The following is a 23,918-nucleotide window of genomic DNA, read 5'->3' on the forward strand; positions in this document are numbered from 1 at the left end:
AGGTGGCAGACTACCATTGTCTTCTCATCACTAGTACTCAGGATGTGCTTATCTGTGCATATCTCCAGCTCTGCATATTCCCCCCTCCCTCCTCCTTATGTTAATCCGGTGTAACCCAACCTCTCCTTAATGTATTCATGATGTAATCTGTGCAACCCAACCTTTCCTTAATGTATTCATGATGTAACTGGGATGTATTTTGCACTGTATTCTGGGACATGGAGGGAGTTTCAAAAGTTCATGTCACCCCTTTCTCGCGGTTCAATCTCGTCTTGAACCTGTTGCGCAATAAACCTTGGATCTCCGCATTTTGCTCCTGTCCTGCTGAGCTCATTTTTCTTCCGCAGGGACCCGCGGACACTTAGTCCGACGAGCTGGGTGGCAGTGTAGCCCCGCACCCAGATTTTAGCCGTAACAGATGGAATCTTCTTTCTTGTAGTTTGGATCCATTGCTCCGTGTCCTCTTCTCTGGAGCAGCAGAAAACAACCTTTCTCCCTCCTCTATGTGACATCCTTTTATATATTTGAACATGGCTATCATATCACCCCTTAACCTCCTCTTCTCCAGGCTAAACATGCCCAGCTCCCTTAGCCGTTCTTCATAAGGCATCGTTTCCAGGCCTTTGACCATTTTGGTTGCCCTCCTCTGGACACGTTCCAGTTGGTCAGTGTCCTTCTTGAACTGTGGTGCCCAGAGAGCTAATCCCAGAGATCCAGCTGCCAAGTGGGTCCCGTCCCTCCTACAAGGTTTGCATTGCAACATCCTCCCCTCCCCCACCCCACGAGCCAGTGGCGTAGCGTGGGGGGTGCCAGCCGCACCGGGTGCAACATCTGGGGGGGCGCGAGTCCAGAGGGAAGGGACAAGCAATCGAGGCTTGGTTGGGGTGGGGGGTCGTCGTCTCTGTTTGGCTGGCCCCCCTCGAGGAAGCGGGAACCTCTCCAAGGCGCAGCGCGCCGTCGGTGGAGGGAAAAGAGCCGCACAGCAGCAGCAGCAGCAAAGCCGGGAGGAGGAGGAGGAGGCGCCGCCTGCCGCAGGATCCGATCCAAGCCTGCTAATCGCTTGCTGGGAATTAAGCGCCTCAAAGAGGCAAAGGAAGAGGTGGAGCCGCTGGCCTGGCCGGGAGGAAGCTGGAGAGAGCAGTGCGCCTGGGCGCGGCGAGGTTGGGTAGGTGCCAGTGGCGTAGCGTGGGTTGTCAGCACCCGGGGAAAGGCAAGTAATTTGCGCCCCCTAACCCGTGGATTTGCGCCCCCTAACCCATGGATTTGCACCCCCTAACCCCCAGATGTTGCGCCCGGTGCGGCCGGCCCCCCTGCACCCCCACACTACAACACTGCATGAAACAGCTGCTCTCTGAGGACATTGCCTTTGATGCCACAGATTTATTTATGTTTATGTCACCTTTATATTCCAAGCATATCAACATGGTTCTCCTCCTCCCCATTTCATCCTCACAACAACCCTGTGAGGTGCTACTGGAAGGAATTTTTTTTGTTTTGACTATGGCAGACCAACACGGCTACCTATCTGTACCTGTGAGGTAGGTTAGGCTAAGATGATAACTGGCCCAAGGTCACCCAGTGAGCTTTATGGCTGAGTGGGGATTGAAACCCAGGTCTCCCAGGTCATAGTCTAGCACTCTAACCATTGCGTCAGTTCCCTTCATTGGTCATCTTGTACCTTACAGCCTTTGGCCAAAGCAATTACTATTTTGGGAAATGTAAAGCTAGGCACTGTAACATCAACATAGCTTCCTTACATTGTCATAACTTGGAGTTATTCTGACATATGGGACTCAGCAGCAATCATATCCTGCCAGTATAACTTGAGGATAGAACTGCCCCATACATAGGAGCCAACTCCTAGGGGCTGAGGTCCCTTCCCCCCATAAAATATTTGAGGGCCCCCACAAAGTTAATGGGCATTGTCATTCAAATAGTGTGTGTGTGTGTGTGTGTGTGTGTGTGTGTTGCATCATGTGATCGATTATGCAGGGCTTACCTGTCCCCACCCTCATGTTTTATCCAAGTTGGCACCCCTGGTTCCATATATTAGTTAAACCATACTGGGTGCAAAACAGATTGCATATTGCACCCAGGGCTGTTGGGACAAAAAGCAAATTGTGTCTGTTCCCCCATTTAAAAATAAAAGCCAGAGTTGTTTGGGAAAGCAAGTCCCCTATGCAGCAGAGAGCAGAAGTAAAGAGATATGTGGTAGTCGTTATATTGGCAGAGATAAATTTAGCTTCTTTGGCACCAATTGGCCGACCATGCCCAGGAGAAAAGCCTCTGGTTTCTTCAGAAAGGTATATTTAAATACCTTTTTCATTTCGTTATAAATCATCTCCCAGAATGTCTTAATCCTTGGGCATGTCCACCAAAGGTGAAAGAATGTGCCTTCAGTCTCGTTACATTTCCAACATTTATTGTCGGGCAAATGGTATATTTTTGCAAGCTTGACTGGTGTCATGTACCACCTGTATATCATTTTCATAATATTCTCTCTTAGGGCATTACATGCCGTAAATTTCATACCTGTGGTCCATAACTGTTCCGAGTCGGCCATCATTATGTTATGTCCAACATCTTGTGCCCCTTTAATCATAGCTGATTTCACCGTTTCATCCTGAGTGTTCCATTTCAACAGCAAGATATACATTCTTGACAAATTCTTAATTTTTGAATCTAACAATTCTGTTTCCAATTTTGATTTTTCCACCTGGAAACCAACTTTTTTGTCCAAATTGTATGCCTCCATTATTTGATGTTGGAGCCAGCCAGTCAAGTGGTTTAGCATAGCATAGAAAGAAGACACAATGAGGCAGCGAGTATTTTCATAATACTGGAGTGCAGCTCCTTTCAGCCTTTCTCCTCCGGCAACTTTTTATTATCTCCTTTGTTCTCCCAGCCGCATGGCCGTTTTCCAAAGTCTCCTGTTACCTCATCCGGTCAAGGCTTGACACTCCCCTCTCCGTATAAGGTAATCATTGCCCAGAGGAATGTCAGGGGGCCCATGCAGTTTTTACAAGCCTCTGCCTTGGCTGGATGACTCCCACATGCCCTCTTTCTTTATTTTATTAATCAGAGGCATAAATGTCCATTCCAGTATGATTATATTGAGTGCAATAAGCGAGTCTTGTGAAACCGAAAGCGGGCCGCGGACTGGACAACCATGCAGTACATATAGAGATTAAAGAAGGAATACATTGAATACAGCAACACAAAATAATGCAAATAACTACTATAATGATCACTAAAATTAATAAATGTTGAAGCCAACTTCCATCCGGAAGCCAAGAACATAAGAATTCTGATTCCAAGCTGCATGGTAGGCTTCCTTTATAGTTTATTAGCCATGCACTCGTGTCACTCTTACAGCACTGAGATTGGTCACTGTATGTTCCTGTAAGAGAACAAGAGCTATTAAACATGAATTTCAATGTATATTGACAGTTTGGATATATGCCCCATGATTCTTTCCCCTCTCTAATTTGAAAACAAATGGGGGCAGGCTCATGGAGGGTCAATTGTACTGGAGGCCAAAAAGTTTGGTTAGGTGATATAACATTTGTAAATTGAAAAGATCCATTAATAGGCACACCATGAAGCATTATGCCTGAGTGGCTGGCAAAAGGGGGCATGTGCATACCTAACCAACATTTAGAAGCATGCAATAAACTAGTAAATTTAATCATATCTTGCACAAAAATATTATTCCTCCATATCTTATGATAATTTTCTCCCCTAAAAGTCTTATTCAACAAAGCTGTTCTTATAGTTCGAGAGTGGCTGAGCCGTGGATGCTGCCAGCCAGAGTAGGATTCTGATGACTGCGGCTTGCCAGCTGATAAGGTGAAATATGGTGGTTTCAACTGGACTGGGTCGTCTGCTTCTCTTTCTTGTATAACAGTGCAAGAAAGGATGGCAAGGCAAATGATGAGGAAGGCAAACACTGCCAGATGCAGTTCGTGTGTAGCACCTCTAGGTGGCGCATGCAGAAAGGTTTCGATGCTTCATCCACAAAATGTTGACAAAGTGTAGGGGAGTTCCGCATGCTGTGAGGCAGGACAACCCACTGATATCGCTGGGTGGGCTGCGAATTGTTATATACTTGCAAGGTAAAAGCAAACCGTTCCTGTCTGCTGGAGCCAATGGGATGAAAGTGGTTCAATGTGGCCGAAAGTCAATTGTTCAGAAATAAGCTGTTCAGAAACGAGATGGTGCCATTGCTGCGGATTTTTCTTTTGGTGGAGGCCACTGTTCTACCCACACAGAGGTATCGCTTATCTTGGTTTGCCACGCTGGAAACGTTGTATCGGTGGCTACAGGCTGGTTTTTATTTTGCGCTGCTGCTAACAGTTGTGCTTTATGAGTGGCTGTACCAACAGACTGACAAATGCGAAGCATAGCTGCTGTGTCTGTGGCAGGATTGCGTATTATCGGGCGCAACGCAACCTTACAATCCTCATTTGCATTTTCAAAGGCCAATTGTTTGATAATTATTTGTTTGGCTTCAGGATTTTCAATTTGTCTACTCACTGCTGTAATCAGCCTGTCCATAAAGGAAGAATATGATTCTCTAGGTTCTTGTCTGATTGAACCCCACCTAGACTGAACACTGGTGGGTTCTGGAATTCTTCTCATTGCTTGTTTAGCAGCAAGAGCAGTATCCCTCAATAAGATCTGCAGCAGTGTGGCTTGCACTGAAGCCTGAGCATAGGGCCCACGCCCCATCATAGCATCCATCACATCTGCGAGGGTAAGATTAGGATTATTCCCTCTTGCTTGTTGCAGTAAAGCAGGAGCATAAGCACGACAGGCGATTTCCCATTCATGGGCAAACAATATACCTGCTGATGGGGGTAACATTGTACGTGCCAAAAGCTTGATGTCATCTGGAACCAACAGCTGGGCTAATGTGGCTTCCAAAAGAGCTTGTGTAAATGGAGCTTGCAGTCCATTTGTCCTGACAATTGTAGCTCTTTCAAGATTTTAAAGTCAAAAGGTTGGTGCTGGGCTTGAGTTCCTGTTGGAGCACCAGCAGGGGGCACAATAACAGGGAATGCCATGGTATCCTGTGATAAGGAACAGGCAAGTACTGCACGTTGAAAGGGGGTAGCTTGTTCTGCCGCTGAAAGAGCAGGGTCATTTTCAGCCAGACCACTGTATTTTTGCAGGATTGAGTCCTCTGGTGAGGAACTGTAATCCGGAGGTTTGGGGTCTGGGGGTGCTGGCAAAGCAAGTGCTGGAACACATGGCATAACAGCATGCTGAATTAATGAAGCTGAAGGTTGTTTTGGCAATGTAGCCATGGAGATATTTTTTGGTGATAAAGAGCCCATAGCATAACGAATTTTACACCAAGCATTTAAAATTCGAACACCAAAACTGGGATGTCCATGAAAATGTGCTCCGATCTTATCCCATTGTGTTAGTTCCCATGTGCCCTCTGCTGGAAACCAAGGACAATGCTCATCAATGGCAAGAATGAGCTGTATCAAATCACCCTCAGGAACTTCCAATTTGTTGGAGGAGAGGAGAAATTGTAAGTCTTTTAAAAATTTCTGTTGCGGAGATGACAGGGAATTGCCCATATTTCTAAAATCAATATAATAGGGATCGACTCACCAGGGATCCGTAGATGAAATCAGCGCTGTGTAACCTTTCCGGGCGCGATGAGTCGATGATCGAGAAGCCTCTTACAGTTTCCTTTGAAGTTTGAAGTCAGCCTCCCACTGCTTCCTATAACCTTTGAAGTCCGTCTCAACTGCTTTCTTTAGTCAGCCTCTTTTCTTTTAAGTTTTCCTCTTCTTTTAATTGAGCTTCAGAGAGGGCACCACTTGTTGGAGCCAGCCAGTCAAGTGGTTTAGCATAGCATAGAAAGAAGACACAATGAGGCAGCGAGTATTTTCATAATACTGGAGTGCAGCTCCTTTCAGCCTTTCTCCTCCGGCAACTTTTTATTATCTCCTTTGTTCTCCCAGCCGCATGGCCATTTTCCAAAGTCTCCTGTTACCTCTTCCGGTCAAGGCTTGACACTCCCCTCTCCATATAAGGTAATCATTGCCCAGAGGAATGTCAGGGGGCCCATGCAGTTTTTACAAGCCTCTGCCTTGGCTGGATGACTCCCACAATTTGATAATAATGGAGCCAATCTCACACTTTATTTTTCAATTTTTCAAAGCCCTGCAATTTTATACTGTCTCCATCTTGATCCAGAATTTCCCAATATTTCGGCCATTTGGCCTCCATATTGAGTTTTTCTGAGCCTTCACTTCCATTGGTGACAACCATCTTGGGGTTTTCTTTTCTAACAAATCTTTATATCTTATCCAAACATTAAACAATGCTTTTCTAACAATATGAGTTTTAAACGCCCTTTTACTTTTACCTTATCGTACCACAAATATGCATGCCAACCAAATGCATTATTGAAACCTTCTAGATCCAACACGTCAGTGTTTTCAAGAAGCAGCCATTCTCTCAGCCAGCAAAAAGCCGCTGATTCATAATAAAGTTTGAAGTCTGGCAGGGCAAATCCACCTCTTTCTTTAGCATCAGTTAGTATCTTGAATTTTATTTGAGGCTTCTTGCCCTGCCAAACAAATCTGGAAATATCTTTCTGCCACTTCTTGAAACAATCCATCTTATCCAAACAAACAAAAACAACATCCTTGGCAGCACATTCATTTTTATCACAGCAATTTGGTCTAACAATGATAACTTCAAATTTGTCCACATTTCTAAATCCTTTTTCACTTCAATCCAACATTTTTCATAATTATCCTTAAATAGATTCACATTTTTGGCAGTCATGTTAACCCCTAAATATTTCACGTTCTTAACCAGTGTTAGTCCTACAATCCAAAGTTAGTTTCAGTTTTCTGTTCCTATTTACTCCTTTTTAGAAACAGCCGGAGACTGTAGAAACAATGTACTTCTCTTCCTTAGCTAGCTGTCAGTGAACATTCTAAACGCTGTCAATGGACATTCCAAAAGACATCAGTCCTACTAGCAGCCCGTTTCCAGGGTCAGAGCGGCAGTATTCTAACTCTCTTCGCTCTCTCCTGCAGGCATACTCAGTCCACAACTCCCCCCTCTTCTCCTGCCCCCAAGGGGGGTTTAAATGTTCTTTACCATTGAAAGTTTAGTCTTTTACAAAAGGCTTTCCAAGGCTTCAGCTTGCAGCCTCATTGCTTCAGTCTATTTACAAAAGGGGAAGGCAGACTTCCTGTATTGAACCTCCCCGCTTCGATACCAAATTATACATTTAAAAATCCAATTCTCCCGTTTCAGCTCTACTCACGGGTAATTACTTTAGAATCAAACTGTCCACAGGAAAAAGTCAGTGCTCTCCGGCAACAGCTATGCGGCTTCGCTCAGTGGAAAAAGCAGTCGATTCGAAGCACTGCGCCACTCACCCCACGTCGCTCCGGACCCCCTAAACCGGGTTCCCCGCGAGTAGGGGAGGCGCAAAGGGTGCCCACCGAATCCCATGTTCACAGGCTTCTCCCACCTGTGATTTTTAGCGGGTCTCCGCCTTCGCCGTGATGGCAAGACCCAAATTCCCATGGGGCAAATTCCTCCCGATCAGAGGAATTCTGCCATTACCGATGGCGCCAACCTGGAAGTCCCCCTCCTCTCCTCCTTCTGAGCCTGAACTGCTCTCTGCCCCAGACTCTTCCTGCTCACTAAACCCTGTTTCCTCCTCAGCTTGCAAAATCTCCCCTTCCGGTCTGCTCCCGTTTCTCCCTCTTTCGGCTCATCCCACACCAGTCGCTGGGCTCTGAGCCTTCTTCCCTTGTGGGTCCCCCAGCTGGTGCCTCCCCCCCCACCAGCCAGTCCATGACAACAGCAGCCACAGCATTGTGGTCCTCTGGTAGGAAAACTCCTGAGTAGAATGAGTGAAGAAAAACTTCTGGGACTATGGAAAAATATTCTCTTTCCCAAACCCTAGAATAAGCAGGGGCTCCGGGGGTGCCCCATGGGCTTCATGAGTGAAAATGGGCCCCCCAGGAGACTTCCCTGGTCCCTGCAGCCCCTCCTTCCCCCTCTTGAAATTAGGCTGGGGGGGAAATCTCCCATTCAATTTCACTATTTCAAGTTTTCTTCATGACCCGCAAGAGGCAGTGATGAGGTTCTGGTGAAGAAGCAGTGCTGGGAGATCATGCGGTGGGAGAATGACAGAGTTTGGAGCAAAAACGAAAGGTACTTTCACTCCATACATCTAAATGGGTTCTCCCATGTGAGAGTCCCTAGATGTTCCTTAAATAAAGGTAAAGGGACCCCTGACCATTAGGTCCAGTCACGGATGACTCTGGGGTTGCGGCGCTCATCTCGCTTTATTGGCCGAGGGAGCCGCCGTACAGCTTCCGGGTCATGTGGCCAGCATGACTAAGCCACTTCTGGCGAACCAGAGCAGTGTACGGAAACGCCGTTTACCTTCCCGCCAGAGCGGTACCTATTTATCTATTTGCACTTCACATGCTTTCAAACTGCTAGGTTGGCAGGAGCTGGGACCGAGCAACGGGAGCTCACCCCATCACAGGGATTCGAACTGCTGACCTTCTGATTGGCAAGTCCTGGGCTCTGTGGTTTAACCCACAGTGCCACCCGCGTCCCTGTTCCTTAAATACTCCATTATAAATAAAGCACTTTTTGCAATGTTTTCATTTAAACTGCTTCTCCTCTCTGAGTTTATTGATGGTCTGAAGGGTTTCAACTCTTAAACTTCTTCATGTCCATGAGTCTGTTGATTTTGAACTTCCACTAAGAGTGAACCTCTATATACTTTCCTGATATTTGTATGGTTTGTCTTTTGTGTGAGTTTTTGACATAAATCAAGGGTTCCACTCTGACTGAAGCTCCTTCCTCAGTCCATACATTTAAACAGTTTCTCCCCTGTGTGTCTGCTGATGTTTTCTAAGATTTCCACTCTGAGTGAAGCTCTTTCCGCACTGCATGCATTTATATGGTTTTTCCCCTATGTGAGTCCGTTGATGTATACGGAGGTGTCCACTCTGATTGAAGCTCTTTCCACATTCCGTACATTTATATGGTTTCTCCCCTGTGTGAATCCGTTGGTGTGTTCTAAGATATCCTCTGTTACTAAAGCTCTTTCCACACTCGATACATTTAAATGGTTTCTCCCCTGTGTGAGTCCGTTGATGTAGTCTAAGGCTTCCACTATCACTAAAGCTCTTTCCACACTTGATACATTTATATGGTTTCTCCCCTGTGTGAGTCCGTTGATGGGATTTAAGGTGTCCATTCTGACTGAAGTCCTTTCCACACTCCATACATTTAAATGGTTTCTCCCCTGTGTGAGTCCGTTGATGTGTTCTAAGGTTTCCACTATTACTAAAGCTCTTTCCACACTCGATACATTTATATGGTTTCTCTCCTGTGTGAGTCCGTTGATGTAGTCTAAGGCTTACACTATGACTAAATCTGTTTCCACACTCGATACATGTATATGGTTTCTCCCCTGTGTGAGTCCGTTGATGTTGTCTAAGACTTCCACTATCACTAAAGCTCTTTCCACACTCCATGCATTTAAATGGTTTCTCCCCTGTGTGAGTCCGTTGATGATACCTAAGGCTTCCATTATCACTAAAGCTCTTTCCACATTCGATACATTTATATGGTTTCTCCCCTGTGTGAGTCCGTTGATGATACCTAAGGCCTCCATTATCACTAAAGCTCTTTCCACACTCAATACATTTAAATGGTTTCTCCCCTGTGTGAGTCCGTTGATGTCTCCTAAGGCTTCCATTTTCACTAAAGCTCTTTCCACACTCAATACATTTAAATGGTTTCTCCCCGGTGTGAGTCCGTTCATGTGTTCTAAGTTTTCCATTTTCACTAAAGCTCTTTCCACACTCGATACAGTCAAATGGTTTCTCTCCGGTGTGAGTCCGTTTGTGCACTTTAAGGTTTCCACTCTGACTGAAGTTCTTCCCACACTCCCTGCACTTATAACGCTTTCTCTCTGTGTGAGTCCGCTGGTGTGTTCTAAGTTTTGCATTGAAAGAGAAGCTCTTTCCGCACTCCATACCTTTAAATGGGTTCTTTCCTTTTTGTGTTCGTTGATGTAAACTATGTGTGCTCATTCAGTGAAGCATATTCCACATTTCACACATTTTAATGGCTATTCCTAATGAAACGAACGGTGCGCTGTCCCCTGCAATTCTGTCTTCTCCATCACCTTTTTCAGAGTGGGCAGAAAGGAAATCCTGTTTGGGTTTTAGGAAAGAGAACACAGAAAAAAAAGGACACATCAACCTCCATTAGCACCTTCTCTTATTTCAACATCTCCTACATTCTCCCATGTCCTACCCATGTTCCCAATTTTTAGGAAATGAAAATGGTATGATGTCACATGGTAGTAATGCATCAGGAACCTTTCATAATCCTCAATCATCTTTAATAACACAGCATGATCTTAGAATACCGTTGTCCTCTGAGACTGCCTTTCTTTCTTTTTCTTCTTCTCTTTTTTAAAAAACTTTTATTTTGCTTTAAATAGGTACATGTAAACAGGTACTTAGAAATATAGACAACCAAAATTACAAAGGAAAATTCCTTAATAGTAATGAAAAAAAATGAAAAAAAATGAAAAAGTCTACAAAAAATATTGAGGTACATGACACAGAACATAAGCAACTATGGGAAAGATAAAAGAAAAAAGAAAAAGAGAAAAAGAAAAAGAGAAAAAGAAAAATGAGCCTAAGCAGAAAAGCTCATCTATTGTACACTTCCGTCAAGCTCACAACAGATCATTATTCTTATCAATTCCTCTAACTGCATTCCAAAGGAATCCCTCCTCTTGGTATCAGGGAGCATTTCTCTATGCGGCATCATTCTAAACATAGCCAGGTCTTTCTTGTTGAGCCCTTGTCCCCTACATAATTATTTAAATATTCCCATTCTTATTTCACCATTTTTAAAGGTTTATCTCTTATTGCATCTGTCAGCTTTGCGAGCTCCAAGTACTCGCACAATTTGACTACCCATTCCTCTTTAGTGGGAATATTTTTATCTTTCCAGTGTTTTGCCACTACAACCCTTGCTGCTGACGTTGCGTACATAAATAGCCTAGTTTTGTTTTTGGGAATATTATCTGAAACCATTCCTAGTAAAAATTATATGGAGTGACGACCAATGAGTGACGCAAGCAAAAATCAAGTTAGTGGAATTTTTCGAGATAAATGGGAAACATAATGCAGACATAAATGTAGTTTAGTAAGCGTACATGAGGGGTCTTGGAATACAACAAATGGCTAGGCTGAAGAAGATAAAAGACAATAATATCCAAGAGCTAACTAACCAGATAAGAATTAATGAAAAAGAGTTGATCAAAAATCCAAAAAGTCATGAAATATTACAAAAAATAAAGATATTGCAATCCCATATCTCTAGTATATTAAATAAGGAAGTAGAAAATAAAATTAAATGGGGAAAACAAAGGTATTTTGAGTCCGCCAATAAGCCCGGTAAGTTGTTAGCATGGATGATAAAGGAAAAGCAAACAAAAAAAGTTATAAATAAAATTTTGAACCAAGGAGAGGAAATAACAGACCCAGTAAAAATAAAGATTTGTATAAACAAGAACATTTAGAGGTTAATAAAATGGAAGAGTATTTACAACAAAATAAATTACCAAGAATTGAAAAAGAAGAAGTTGAGGCCCTAAACTCCAATATAGAAATAGATGAAATGGTACAAGTAATAAAAAAAAAGAAGAGTGGGAAATCGCCAGGTCTTGACGGAATCACATTAATGTACTATAAGAACCTTGAAGAAGTAATCCTCCCTATATTACAAAGAATAATGAATAATATACTGGGAGGGAAAGATATACCACAATCATGGAAAGAAGCACTGATCACTCTAATCCCAAAACAGGGAGTGGAGTTGACAGACATGAAAAATTATAGACCAATCTCCCTGTTGAATACAGACTATAAAATCTATGCTGGGGTGATGGCTAATAGATTAAAAAAGACTCTAAACAAATAATCAGCAGAGACCAGGTGGGCTTCTTACCAGATAGACATATAAAAGACAATACAAGAATAATAATTGACCCGTTGGAATATGTGGAAATGAAACCAAGTAAAAAAATGGCCATGTTATTGGTTGATGCAGAAAAAGCTTTTGATAGAGTATCATGGAATTTCCTATTGGAAACTTTCAAAGGTCTGGAGAAAATAATTAATGGAGTTAGGGCGATATATGATAACCAAAAAGCAAAATTGCTAATAAATAACGAGATCACCGAAGAGTTCAGCATCGAAAGGGGGCCAAGACAGGGGTGCCCTCTCTCCCCACTTCTTTTTATTGCCACCTTGGAACCACTTTTAATAGCAATAAGAAAGGATAAAAATATAAGAGGAATTAACCTAGGAACTCGATACTACAAAATTAAAGCCTTTGCCGATGATGTAATCGTAACCACTGAAAATTCAGTGGAAAGTATCCAAAAAACGCTTGCACAACTGGAAGAATTTGGGAAAGTCTCTGGGTTCAAACTGAATAAAGGAAAATCCAAATTATTAACGAAAAATTTACGTAAGTTGGAACAAGAGGAACTGGAAAATACAACAGGTTTAAAGGTAGCCAATAAGGTAAATTATTTGGGGGTTTGGATCACCAATAAGAATATAAACTTATATAAGGACAATTATATTGGGCATTGAATTACAAGAGGATCTGTCCTGGAGTGTCAACACAAGGGGGCTTGTGAAGAAGGCGCAGCAGAGACTGTACTTTTTGAGAATCCTAAGGAAAAACCATCTTCCGCAGAAACTGCTGCTTGCCTTCTATCACTGTGCCATTGAGAGCGTGCTCACTTATGGCTTATGTGTGTGGTACGGAAGCTGTACTACCCAGGACAGGATGGGGTTGTGCAGAGTTGTGAAGGCAGCAGAGAGCATTGTTGGCTGCCCACTCTCCACCTTAGAGCAGATTTATGCCACAAGGTGCCAGAGGAAGGCACTGGACATAGTAAAAGATCCATCGCATCCTGGTCACTGTCTCTTCGAGCTCCTGCCGTCGGGACGGAGATACAGGACGATGAAGACAAGAACGAGCCGTCTCAAGAACAGCTTCTTCTCCAGAGCGATCTCAGCCCTGAATGGGAAACCTGGACTTTGAAAGTCATCTAATCTCCCTTGCTGTATTATACTGTATTGTTTTAATTAGTGTTTTTATGGAGCAGTCAAGTAATTTCGTTGTCCCCGAAGGTGGCAATGACAATAAAGATATATTATTATTATTATTATTATTATTATTATTATTATTATTATTACTATTACTATTATTATTATTATTATTATTATTATTATTATTATTATTATTAGAAGTGGAAGGAAATAAAAAAAGAATTAGAGACTTGGGGAAAATTGAATTTATCCCTGTGGGGGAGAATATCCACAGTTAAAATGATGGTATTGCCAAAGATGATTTTTATGTTCCAAACAATACCTATAATTAGAGGCGTAAAGTGTTTTAAGGATTGGCAGAAAGACCTTGCCAAGTTTATTTGGCAAGGGGAAAAACCAGGCATAAAATTTAAGCTACTAACAGAGTTGAAGGAAAAAGGAGGCTTCGCGGTCCCTGACCTTAAACTGTACTTTGAGGCAGTGTGTTGGACATGGATTAAAGACTGGATATTAATTAAAAACATGGAAGTCCTAGATCTGGAGGGATGGGATATTGTGTACGGGTGGCATGGCTACATAGGCTATGACAAGGTTAAATCCCGCAAAGGATTTTTAAATCACATTGTGAGAAGGGCATTATATGAAGTATGGGAGAGGAGTAACCAAAACACCATGGTGGCTGTCACCAATGGAATCTATGTCAGTTCACAGGATGAATATTGATACGGAGGGGGGGGGGCATGTCTTCTTCACCTTCTTCTTCGCTACAATATATCCATTGTCAATGTCAAAAGGGACTAAAATCTATAAAATTCATAGAAAATCAACGTGCCAATTTGCTCAATTTCTCTAGGATTCCATGACACCTCCCCTGTCCTCCATAATCCCTCAAGCAAGGTGTCAAGACCCTAATCCTGTCAAATCACTCTGCCAAGCCTTTCCTCCGGGCAATGCCAGGTGGCAGACTACCCTTGTCTTCTCATCACCAGTACTCAGGATGTGCTTATCTGCGCATATCTCCAGCTCTGCATATTCCCCCCTCCCTCCTCCAAATGTTAATCTTGTGTAACCCAACCTCTTCTTAATGTATTCATGATGTAACTGGGATGTTTTTTGCACTGTATTCTGGGACATGGAGGGAAGTTTCAAAAGTTCATGTCACCCCTTTCTCGTGGTTCAATCTCGCCTTGAACCTGTTGCGCAATAAACTTGGATCTTCCGCAGTTTGCTCCTGAATCCGGCTGAGCTCATTTTCCTCCGCAGGGACCCACGGACTTAGTCCGATGAGCTGGGTGGCAGAGCAGCCTCACACCCAGATTTTACAGTAACAGATGGCACTCCGAACAGGGACTTTGCGGTTCTCCTGTGTTGCTGACCGGGGGCCCTGAAATCTTCAGCCAACACTGGGCCATTTTGCCTGGGAAGATCCTTTGGACCCCCGGCCATCTTTTGGGTGGTAATCGAAAGCCCCAGGAGTTCAGCCGGGGAGCAAAGAGGGATCCAGCCGGCTTATTCATCGATCCCGGGAATATAATTGAAGATGCGTGAGTATAAGGAAAAATCCAGTGCACTGGTGGGAAGGGGGTGGTAGTCTCCTGGCAACTGAATTCTCTGCCCTCCTCTCTATCGCTCCTTCTCGCCTGTCTCTTGGTCCGGTTAGTGAGAGAGACCGTGGACTGCTGCTCGACCCAAAAGGGGGGTTCTGAGCTCTATCTCTTTCTCTTAAATTCTTCAGCCAGCCGCACCAATTAGGAGCCTGAAAGTAAGACGGAGAGAACCGACTTGAAAGACAGCCGACTCTCCACAACGGGCATCCCAGTTGAAAGCAAGGGGTTGGAGCTCTCTTTCCGAACTTCCCGAGCGCCCGGCAAGGGGGCAGGAAGGGGTCTTGCTTTCTGTCTCAATCCCAGCCGCACTGGTCGGTGCCACGTAACACGTGTATCATGCGTGAGCCCGCTTCCAAAAGCAAGGGGGATTTTCGACCCGAAAACTCTATCCAGGGACTACCCGATCTGGCACTGCACGGCGCGGGCGTTCAGTAGGGCCCCTTTTCCTGAGATTGTGACGATAGGTAGGAGGTTGCCAGGAGGGATAGCCCAGGAGGAATTGGGCAGGAATTGGCAGAGTGGAAAGGAACTCCAGGATTTGAAATAAGGAATAAGGAAAGGAATAAGGAAAACTGGATAGGTAGAGCTCGCTAAAACCCATTAGGAAGTTGCCAAGCAACAAGAGATAGGAAACCCTAAATTAACCCCTGTGTGGACTATCCAACTCTTTATCAACCCCTCTCTTTCTCCCTTCTCTATCCCAGACACCCCCCAAAAAGAAAAAGCAACAAAAAAGCAACAACAGCAATGCATGCATATATAAAGGGGTACCCAGTCAACCAAGCGTTGTGAGCCCTGCCAGTTTGATTAACTGGTGGTGTGTTTGAAGAGGCAAGGAGGCTCACAAAACCATGTGGGACCTTCCTACTAATTTCACTTAATGAAGCCAAAGGAAGCGGCCTAACTCCTTGCAATAACCAACTAAAGGATGAGAATATATATGTTTACATGTTGTCTGTTATGTGTGTTGTCTGTTAATACATATATGAGAATATGTATGTTTACATGTTTGTTATGTGTGTTGTCTGTTCCTTCTGTCTCTGACAGACTGCCTTTCTTAAGTGCACATAGTTTAAACTACAAGCTGGCTTCAAAATTTAAATCTAAGGAATGAAGTGTGCAAATGTTTACCCCACCTCTTGCTTTGCCGCAACTTTTGAGTTAGTGAGTCTACAGTCTTATTTTGGAATGTGCTGATAACCTAATGTTCCTGCTGCAAAAGCGTAGTTGAGCACAAATGCTCTCTCAAGCTAAAATGCAGTGTCTGTATTTCATTAAGCACATGCCTATGAAAATAGGTGTTCCTTCTTAGAAAATTGTTAATAAAAGGTAGAAGCTTCGATAGACAACAATTGTCTATCTATAGAGTCCAGTCCTGATATCAGTCTCTAAGATCAGCCAGGGTTTCCTGGCTTCTTATTGGAAAATGCCTCCCCCAATCGTTTCAGTCTCTCTCAGGTTCCCCCCCTTCTTACTTCTGTGCCAAGTGAATTTACTCCCGAGTAAGTTTCCTTCAACAAGGGAGGGGGGCACATTCTTTGCTAAAAGTACCCGACATCTCACTTTCCTATGTATCGTTATTTAAAAATCTTAATTAGGCGTACTATTCCTATACAAGTTCAGAAACATTATTGACTTTTGTATCCCTTTTAAATCAAATCCAGGACTGTTTTATTATTTGTGAGTGGATATATCAACTGAAATAACCCCTATGCTTATAAAATATTCTCTCCCAGATTCTCTTCTTAGGAAAACTGTTCTTTCTTTAAAGATCATTTCTCTAGGAACTTGCATTCTTTAGTCTAAGGAAGCAAACTCACTCAAACTATCTCAAGATCTGCTAAAAGGGTTCTATGTAAAGTTGGGTACTTTTATTTTCCTCTTCCTTAGTACATGAAATCTGTACTTAAATGTGTACGTCTCTTTGGTAGTACAAATCTTGCTGTGAAATCTTGCTGTGAACCCTATATTTTGGAGGGTTGGACTAGATGACCCCAGGGTCCCTTTCAACTCTCCCAATTTGTGGCTGTGTGGAAGGACATGTGTCTGCAAGCATTGGAAGGTAATTCTTAAATTCTGGTGTGGTGATGAAGTTGAAATTCAGCCTAGCTTTGCTCTTTAGTTTTAAAAGGTGAGAGGTGAAGCCGTGATGGTTTTGAAGCACAACTGGTAATATCAAGCATTTGAGTGATTACAGTGTTCATCATTTTGCCTACTATTTAAAAATCAGACTTCAAAGTCAATTCAAAGTTTAAGCACATACAAATACATATATAGCCTTGAGCAATCCTGTAAATAAAGGGCAGGGGGAAAAAATTGTCTGCAAATGGTAAGGCTGAAATGGCTGAGAATGTTAAAAATCCTATGAATTCTGACTCTCCGGCCATTTTTCCCATATATAAGGGCGTGGCATTGTTCCGCGAATGACCAGATAATATGACCAATAATGATAGCCCTTTCCTGTAAATAAAGGAAGCATTCCCTTGCTTGGGCTGCAGGAAGCATGATTCCTTAGAAAACTTCTAGCTTTGGTAAATGCTTGAATTGCGGAGTTTCTTGTTTTGTTTTAAATCTAACCCTATTTTTTAAAATCTACTTCTTACCCTTCATTTCCTTTATTCAAATGGTAATTTAGCCAAAAGATTCAACATTTTCAATAGTATAAAAGGTTTGCTGAGACATGAACTCTGCACATGCACAGAGGCTAGATCAGCTAAAAAAGGGGGGAGAAAAAGAGAGAGAGAGAGGAAGGAGGGAGAACTGTAGGGGGGGAGAGGAGGTTTCGAGAGTTTGGGCTGCAGGGAGAAACTTATCCAAATTTCCAAACTTATCCAAATTTCCTTATGTAAAACTTGGGACCACTGAGGGAAATCTTAACATGCCAAATTCTTTTCACAGGTAAATATCAAAGCACTCCCACTGTGAGTTCCTCGCTTGAGTAGTTCCACCTCCCCAATGGAATTTAAATTTTATAACAGTTTTTGTTTGTTTGTGTATATGCCTATGCATTTTAGGAACAGCATTTCCTGACAGACTTCTCACATGAAATAATTTTCCCTTTTAACAGGATGTGTGAACCCCGCTAACAAAGTGTTTGTCCCTTTCTTTTCTCCCACAGCACAAATGATAACAGTGATTTAAATACTCTATAAAAAGTAATTGCATTTGTATTTCTTTTCGTCTTTCTTCCCTTAAAGCCAAACAGTCACTTTCTTTCTGTTCAGCAAAACAAGTCTGAATCCCTGCTATATTAGTTGATTTCCCTCTATCTCTCTGTGGCTTTGACACTTTTTAAGGTTACAAATAATCTGTTTTTCATTTATTAATCAGTTTTTCATTGGGTTGTTAGAATGCCAAAACAGATTACTTCAGGTTACTTCAGGTTTCTTATTAATTGTGTGTCTTAGCATTTATTTATTTTGGTTCCTCATAGGTCATTGTGTGTGTGGGGGGGGTTACTTTGGGGACATGACAATCACATGTTGAAAGTCATTTTCATCAAGTTCTACTTATCAGATAGCACATGCTGAATTTTAAGCCTTTTTCCACCCCCCCCCCATTTTTAGCCCAGTAGTAATGTGTGTGATTTTGATAATATCTTTGTATTATTTAATAATAATTCTTTTCTGAATCTGATGTCTTTGTGTCAAGTCTGTTTTCATCTGGCTGGTAATCTAATTTTTTCCTTTTTCATTTTTTTAACCTTTCTTGTATTTTTTACAGTTCTCTTTCTCTACATGTGGAGTAATTTTTTTATTTAATAATATGGAAGGGAAAAAAAACAAAGTGAAGGAAAGCAAACAAACTTAGCAGATAATAACAGTAATTATATGGAAATGTAATAATAATATTGAAAGGAATAGAATGCTTAATCCGCTAAGATTTTTATTATTTGCAGCTTCCCATGGAAACTGAAGGACATCCTTTTTGCCTTTCACCCCTTCCCTTTTCTAACTGTCTTTTAAGTCCCCCAAACCCTGCCCCTTACAGGATATCACTTCTGCAAATGTGTTACTACAGATCCAATGAAAAGCTTCGCCACCACAAGACCTGCAACAACAACAGACACCAAAGTTTTCAAAGTGGCCACAGCAATTTCTTTCAAAGGGGAAGTGGGGCTGACAAAGGGGGGAGGAGTTGAATTGCAAGGACATTTTTTGACGTTTATATTCAACTGATATTTAATTAGTTTGTTGTGTATTATGTGTTGTTATGTAGGAATGTTGAAATGTGTTTGACAGTGTTATTTCCACAAAGAGGGGGGGGGCTATTTTTGTGTGTAATTGTTATATGTTTAATGTATACTGTCTTATTCCTTATACCCCAAGGGAGGATTCTCATACATTTTATGCTTTCTAATAGATCAGGCTATTGTGTAGTCCAATGTTCAGATAACCACATTTCGTTGTCCCACCTGGGACTCTGCCAACCTTCCCTACCCATTTATTTATGTATTTAATGTTTTTCTATACACAAAGTTCCCAGAAAGAAATTACTTTTTACTATTTCTTTCTTTCTGTTCCAGAAAACTATTTCAAATCTCTTCTATGACTTTTCTGTATCTCTTGCAAATTCAGTACTGTCTTTAAGTAGCAATTGTTCTGTATTTATTTATTAATCTTGGTTTTCCCATATAACCACAACCAAGTATTATTATTGGAACCATATTTTATCAGGTAGTTTTGAAGCAACACTCTTTATTATTATTTGAGATGTTTTGATTAGAATGCCAAATGAAAATGGGTGTAGATCATGTCCCAAATTTTATTTATTTATTTGAGGACACGACTACCATATGTGGAATAAGGTTCCTTCACTTTCCTTACATCTCCAGCATATTATTATTATTATTGATAACAAGAAACGTGTATATGCCTTGATGTAGCAGGAATGGTCCCTTATACAGTTAAATTGACTCATTTGGACAAGTGCCCTTTTTAAGTATGGTTTTGTTTTAACATATTGGTTTTGAAAAGTTGAGAACCATGGGGCAAGATAAATTCAAATTGGACTCTGTTTGAATTGGGCAAGTGTATCCAGGCTGCAATTAGCTTTTGGTCCTTTAAGAGCAAGTGAGCAACTTTCCATGAAGTGAGAGAAGTGAATAAAATGCAGGAGCAAATATGGGACAATTTAGCGATGACAGAAATGCGACAGAAACATCTTCATTTAAAATTAAGAGGAATAGGAGAGGAAACTAAAGGGAACATAAAAGAGAAAATGATTGAGGAGTTAGCTAAGTGGTTGGAATTGAAAGAGGAAGAGGTGGCTTGCACGGTCGAGAATGTTTTTAGAATAAGAATGAGACCCCAACAAAATAGGTTAAAGAAACCTCCTGAGGACTGTCTAGTAATCCTAAACTCAATTGAGATGAAGAATTTAATACTAAAAACCAGCTATCATAAAAAATTAATAATTGATGGTAAACCAATTATTGTTCTTAAAGTGATTCCAGTAAGGCTTCTGCGTAAAAGGGAAAGGTACGGACAGATAGCTGGCGCTCTGAGGAGAAACGGTATACAATATAGATGGGAGTTCCCTGAGGGGATCGCCTTCTTTTTCAAAGACAAAAGATTTAAACTGACAGATATCCAAGAGGTGGAAAATTTTTTGAGAAGGTATGAGAAAGAGCTTGGTAAGGGGGAAGAGAGGATAAGAGACAGAGAGGGATCTAGAAACGAGAAAAAAAGAAAGAAAGACAAGAAGGGGAGACAGGAAGAAGGAGAAATTGGAGAAGAAGAAACAGAAGAGGAAGAGGGTGCAGTGGGAGGTGAGGAAGCAGAAGAGGAGGACTATACTGGGAACGGAAGCCCCAAAATATAAGTTTAAAAATCTTGATTGAATAAAGAGATTAAATCGTTAGGAATGTCTTTGAACTTTTTGACCTGGAATGTAAATGGTTTGAATGAAAAATCAAAAAGGAATAAACTAGAAAAAATTGTGAGGAATAAAAACTACGATGTGATTTGCTGGCAAGAGACACACGTAGCCAAAAAACACAAACATATATTGATAAATAAAAAGCTGGGAGTAGAGTTTATCAATTCGGATGTAGAAAAAAAAAGAGGACTGGTAATTTACGTTAAAGAGAAATGGGAACCAGTATTGATTTGTAAAGACCCCGAAGGAAGAATTTTGGGAGTTCAAATTAACTATCAAGGGGAAAAATTTAATGTGGTAACTGTTTATGCACCTAATACAAAGAAAGCAGAGTTTTTTTAAAAAGCTGGAGCAAATGTTACTAGAACTAGAAAATCACAAATTATCTTGAACATGATCAGAGGGGACCGGCTGGTGGAAGGGATTCAGGTCGGAGCGAAACAATATAAACTTAAAGCTTTTGCAGATGACCTAGTTTTGACCCTGCAGGAGCCAGAATCTAGTACGAAAAGAGTATTACAACTGATTCAGGACTTTGGTCGGGTGGCGGGATTTAAATTAAACAAACAGAAAACCAAGGTGCTGGGAAAAAATTTGACAGATACAGAGTCAGAACGGTTTCAGAGAGAAACAGAACTAACTATGGTTAAAAAGGTAAAGTACCTAGGGGTAAACATAACAGCAAAAAATCTGAGTCTATTCAAGGATAACTATGAAAAATGTTGGTCTGAAATTAAAACAAAATAAAAAAATTCCTTCCAGTAGCACCTTAAAGACCAACTGAGTTAGTTCTAGGTATGAGCTTTCGTGTGCATGCACACTTCTTCAGATACACACAAATGTTGGTCTGAAATTAAGAGAGACTTGGATAGTTGGACAAAATTGAAGCTTTCTTTGTTAGGCCGAATTGCCGCTATTAAGATGAATGTATTGCCAAAAATGTTATTTTTGTTTCAAACACTACAGATTGTGGACAAAACGGAGTGCTTCTGGAAGTGGCAGAAAGATATATCTAAATTTGTCTGGCAGGGCAAAAAGCCCAGAATTAAGTTTAAGATATTAACAGATGCGAAAGAAAGAGGGGGCTTTGCCCTGCCAGACTTAAAGTTGTACTATGAAGCCGCAGCTTTCTGCTGGCTAAAAGACTGGCTACTTCTCGAAGACACTGACGTACTGGACCTGGAAGGTTTTAACAATGCTTTTGGTTGGCATGCATACTTATGGTATGACAAAGTTAAGATCAATAAGGCCTTTAAGAACCATATTGTCAGGAAAGCAGTGTTTAATGTCTGGACAAAATATAAAGACTTATTGGAAAATAAAACTCCAAGGTGGCTTTCACCTCTGGAGGCTAAGGCCCGAAAAAGACCCAATATGGAGGCCAAATGGCCAAAATATTGGGAAATATTAGAAAAAGACGGAGACAATTGGAAATTGCAGAGTTTGGAGAAAATGAAGGATAAGGTGCGAGACTGGTTACATTATGCTCAGATTAAAGAAGTTTTTAAAAATGACAAAAAGTTAGGGTTCCAGGTGGAGAAATCGAAGTTAGAAACAGAATTGTTAGAACCAAAGACCAAGGTACTATCTAGAATGTATAACTTGCTGTTAAAATGGAATACACAAGACGAAATGGTTAAATCGGCTATGATAAAATGGGCACAGGACATTGGGCATAACATTATGTTTGAGGACTGGGAAAGGTTGTGGACCACTGGGCTGAACTTCACCGCATGTAATGCTCTGAAGGAAAATGTAATGAAAATGATATATAGATGGTACATGACCCCAGTTAAACTTGCCAAAATATACCATTCGTCTGATAATAAATGTTGGAAATGTAAAGAAAATGAAGGAACATTCTTTCACCTCTGGTGGACATGCCCTAAGGTGAAGGTCTTCTGGGAAATGATATATAATGAGCTGAAAAAGGTATTTAAGTATACCTTCACTAAGAAACCAGAGGCCTTCCTTCTGGGTATTGTCGGCCAGAAGGTGTTAAAGAAGGACCGAACATTCTTTATGTATGCAACAACGGCAGCAAGGATACTCATCGCAAAAAACTGGAAAACTCAAGATCTACCCACACTGGAAGAGTGGCAGATGCAACTGATGGACTATATGCAACTGGCCGAGATGACTGGCAGAATCCGTGATCTGGGAGAAGAGAAGATGGAGGAAGACTGGGAGAAATTCAAGATGTATCTACAAAAACATTGTAATTTGGTTGTATGTTAAGAAGGATGCTAGATTATAAAAAACTGGTCACCACTAAACTAGATTTAAATTTGATGATAAGTGAGACTAAAGAAAATATAAAATTTTTGGGAAGAAGTGCTAGATTATATTTGAATGAGTGGACATGAGATTGTAAACAAGCTGATAATTTGTTTGGAAAAAACTTAATACGATGTAAATGGGAGCGGGAGACGCGAGGGAGTCCAAAGAAGTGATGAAATTATGTCTGTGATAGAAGTAAGATTGTTTATTATTTGTGCATTTATATCTAAAAACCTTAATAAATATTTATATATATATATAAAAAAATAGAAAATCACAAATTAATTCTGCTTGGAGACTTGAATGGAGTACCATCACCAGAATTAGACAGAAATGGAAAAAAGAGGAAATCGAACCAAGGGAAACTCCCAAAATCATTTAATAACCTCCAAGAAAATCTGGACTTAACCGACATCTGGAGGTATAAAAACCCAATAACGTAACAATTCACTTATTTCTCAGAACCACATCAGAGTTGGGGCAGAATCGATCAGATATGGGTTTCAAGCGAGTTATCGATAAGAACAATGAAATGTGAAATACAACCCAGAACCCTTTCTGACCACAACCCAATAGTGTTGGAAATAAAATGTAAATCAGCAGGCCCATATAGATGGAGATTGAATGAATACTTACTCGAAAATGAGGAGATAATTGAAAAGGCTAAGACTACTCTTAAAGAGTACTTTGATATGAACTTGAATAAAGAAACAAAAATTGACGTAGTTTGGGACGCCAGTAAGGCGGTCCTAAGAGGATTTTTTATTCAGCAAAATAACTATAGAAAGAAATTAAGAGAATCAAAGAAGGAAGAAATAGTCAAACAATTAGAAGACTGTGGGAAAAAACTAATAGTAAACCCCAGAGACGAAAGGACTAAACAAATCTCTTAAACGTTGCAGACGCAATACTCGATACTAATAAGTCAAGAGGTAGAATGGAGAATTAGATCAATGAAGCAAAAATATTTTGAATCTGCGAACAAAAC

The 23,918-nt window shown here is 41.3% G+C and overlaps 1 protein-coding gene across 9 annotated transcripts in view; it reads right to left on the reverse strand.

Moving 5' to 3' along the window:
* The window catches only part of LOC309351806 (uncharacterized protein), a 152,476-nt gene that overhangs the window by 61,849 nt on the left and 66,709 nt on the right, over positions 1-23,918 (reverse strand). The window lies entirely within an intron of this gene.

This window comes from Podarcis erhardii (assembly GCF_964252035.2).
Source record: "Podarcis erhardii genome assembly, chromosome: 10".
NCBI classification, from domain to species: domain Eukaryota; kingdom Metazoa; phylum Chordata; class Lepidosauria; order Squamata; family Lacertidae; genus Podarcis; species Podarcis erhardii.